Source organism: Myotis brandtii, unplaced genomic scaffold (assembly GCF_000412655.1).
Source record: "Myotis brandtii unplaced genomic scaffold, ASM41265v1 scaffold681, whole genome shotgun sequence".
In the NCBI taxonomy this organism is placed as follows: domain Eukaryota; kingdom Metazoa; phylum Chordata; class Mammalia; order Chiroptera; family Vespertilionidae; genus Myotis; species Myotis brandtii.
The window spans coordinates 2,448,627-2,452,141 of NW_005370660.1; the positions used below are offsets into that span (position 1 = coordinate 2,448,627).

The 3,515-nt window shown below is 41.3% G+C and overlaps 1 long non-coding RNA gene across 1 annotated transcript; it reads left to right on the forward strand.

Annotated features, from left to right (window-relative positions):
• The first annotated feature begins 503 nt into the window (after positions 1-503).
• LOC102239887 lies at positions 504-3,030 on the forward strand. Its single transcript, XR_001359713.1, has 3 exons — positions 504-594; positions 2,034-2,114; positions 2,994-3,030. It is a non-coding gene; the product is annotated as an uncharacterized LOC102239887 (long non-coding RNA).
• The last annotated feature ends 485 nt before the right edge of the window (positions 3,031-3,515 follow it).

Below are 3,515 nucleotides of genomic sequence, written 5' to 3' on the forward strand. Positions count from 1 at the left end.
TAGCGGGAGGCCCGGACCTCCAGATCCGGGAGGTGGGGCCTCGTTTTGCTCGGTTGTACATCGTTTTATTCCTGCCTTTTCCCTCCCCCCTCCTCGCTGCCAACTCCTGAGTTAGCGCTTTGGCTCCTGAGAGATGGCCTGGCGTTAGGGGGAGAGCCCTCTTTGCCTAATTGAAGTCTTGGGTCACACTTCCTGAACCTGCGTTTATGCTTGTGTGATATGAAGGAGTTCGATTAGGTGAGGTCTGACCACTACAAACCTAAAGTTCCAAAGGGGAGAAGGAAACAAGATCTGGGCCAGGCTTTGCAGACGATTCGCGGACTGACCCCGGTGTGGTTCTTCCGCCCTTCACCTTTCCCGCGTTTACCTGCGAAGTGTGCCTCGTAAACAGCCTTGTCCAGGCACCTCTCGGAAGGAACATTGTGATGGGGGTTGTGAGTTTGCTGTTGGTTGGCCGAAGAACCTCCGGGACTTTGGAAATAATAGCGTAGTTTGTTCAGCTCGGAATTACCGTTTTCTGATCCACGAAGAGCACAGTGGCATAAGGTAAATGAAGCAGACGTCAAAGGCAGATGTACTGGCACAAGATAAAAAGTATGTCTCAGCCGACGTAGTTGTCATCTTAAGGCTGCTAAGTTTAGCGGCGCGTGCCTGACTTTTTTTGGGCTTTTTTCCTTTTAACATTGGCATACCGAATGAAATGTGGGCAGTTGCCAGTCGCTCTATAGAGTACTAGGGCAGAATTGGCAATGACTGAATCAATCCATTCAAGCAAAAATTCATCATGTGCCTACTGTGTGGATAGTGTCGGAAACCAAAGTTGGGTTCCAGAGGCTTTATAGTGTAATGGGTGCTATCGCAGGTTTACACACCAAGTACTAACCATCTGCCTGTTCCTCTCCTGCAGTGTTCGCCGATTTCCTGTGCAGGACAGTAGGCACCATTGTTTATCTAACCACACAAATTTAAGTTCTATAACCTCAACTGGATTTCTCCCTCCTATTTTGCATGCCTTTCAGCACCTATGCCTCCCTTCCCACCAGAATACTTTTTGCAGTCTTTAAATTCTGGCCACATTGCATTATATGACTTTACTTCAAACTTTACAAGAAAATTAATGGTGTTAGGCACAAACTCCTTCAATTTTCCAAATGCTAGAAAATTAGATACTTCTTTGCTTTTCTCCAGTATCAGAGGAATGAGATACTCCCCGTTCTTATGTCAGATGAATTATTCATCTGTTCCCTGGTTCCATTCCATCTTTCTCTTCCATTTATTATCTTTTCTGTCTTTAATCTTCCACATTTCTGGTTCCCCTCTATTTCCTTCACAGTCAGGCTTTAAAATATACTCTACGTTCAATGTCTCTTTTTGTTATCTGAATGTCATTCTTAATTCTAAATTCTGTACATATGCTATAAAAAATACTGTCTTTAAAGTAATCCCATTATTTAGAAGAAAATGAGTTATTGTTCTTTTATAGAGTACTGAAATTATCTTGGTGGCACTAGTAGGATGAGGTCAAACTTAATAGATTGGAGTGACTTTCTGTTATTTTTATCTAGCATTTTTTTCTTTTTAGAACCTTGTGACAGAAACTTGACCAGCCATTCATGAGACTTATTTTTTCTTCCTGGATATACTAGTACAGCTAGAATAAATTTCCCAATTTTCCTTGCCATGTGGTTGACGTTTAGTCAATGAAATATGAATGGACATGATATGCTCATTTCCAGGCTTAATGGGGTCCTCCCTTTCCCTTCATCTTTCTCCATCAGATTGAAGCTAATGAGTATAGAAACCTTGAAAACAATATGTTGGAGATGTTGGAGCCAGAAGAGAGAAGGAGCATATGTGACTAAACCACATCCAAATTAGAAAACACTTCTTTTTGGACTTCTTATAGGAGAGAAAATTAAGATTTGAGAATTTACATCTTAAAAGAACTAGAATGACCATAACTAATCCAGAAATTGGTATCAGAAGTGGGGTACTACTAAGACAATAACCTAAAATATATTGTATTGTTTTAGTGATGATACAGCAGATGTTGAAGAAACTGATATCAGAGGCTGGAAGAAGGAAACCCATGCTTTGCAGTGGGAAAATAATTGGTAAAACTGTTACCTGTGATAATTGAAAAGCATAATAGCTATCTATTGAGGCTGTAGTCCAGAGGAAACAGTTCAAAATTATAGTGTATTTTGAATTTTACATTTTACTTTTAGATAAATTTTACTAAAGAGCTTTGGAAATAATTACAGAAATTAAAGTGCATAAGAAATTTGGAAGGATTGGTAAAGATGACATTTTCTAGACATTGAATAGTAAAATGAAATGAAAAGGCCTTGAGTACAATTTCTTTTAAGATTTAGTTCTGGATCAAAGATCAAATGAAAGCTTTGGCCTTCTCATCCAAGACCATTACGTTGGCTGGGATGATGTTTTAGAGAAATTGACATGGGCAAGGAAGCAAAGAAGTAATTCAGTTTTGGCAATTATATAAGAAAGAACTTTGGGAGTAATTACTAGAAGCAAATCTATATATATATATACAAAAGGCGAATATGTAAAGTGTCCCCTCTGGAGTTCGACTGGGAGTTCAACTGCTTGCTATCACTCACGCTGACCACCAGGGGGCGGCACGGAACGAAAGAAGGCCCCAGCCAGCAGCAGGAAAGCCCCGATCAGCCCTGATTACTGGCCAGGCCTAGGGACCCTACCCATGCACAAATGTTATGCACTGGGCCTCTAGTATATCATAAGACTTAATTTCTGAAGGAGTTTTATTACTAATCAGATCATGAACCTGGCCCTGGCCAGTGTTGCCTGGCCTATGCACCGAAGGGTTGTGGGTTGGATTCCCAGTCAAGGGCATGCACCTGGGTTGCAGGTTCGATCTCAGCCTCAGTAGGGGCACGTGCAAGAGACAACCAATTGATGTGTCTCACGTTGATGTTTCTCTTTCTCCCTCCTTCCTTCCTCCCTTCCAGTCTCTCTAAAAAATCCATGGAAAAAATACCCTCAGGTGAGGATTAACCCCCTCCCCCAAAAATCATGAACTTGGTTCAAATAGTGTTCAGTTGTTAAACAGCAAGGCAACTGTTCAACCCCAAACTTGCATAAGTAGGAAATAAATGCTTTACAGCTCCCCAGTACCTAAATGGAATGTGGCCATGGGAAATGATGGACAAAACATTTCAGAGGCTAGTATCGGGTCCATACAGGGACAGAGGATCACAAGGGAGTTTGAAAGACCAGATTGAGCTCTCATCAAAACTTCCTCCACCCTTGAGAGAAATGCCTGTGAAATATTTCATTATTGCTGTTCATGTGTATTGCCTAGTGTCACATTTTTCTCTATTCTAAATGAGCATTTTGTAGTTACCTGCCCATGATCATTGTGTTTCCTGGGAAATGGGGTGATATGAGAGAAAACTTGTCTTTCGTTCATACGTTGCATCTGGACCTAATGAAGATGACTGCATTACCTGAACATCTAGATTTTAGCCCAG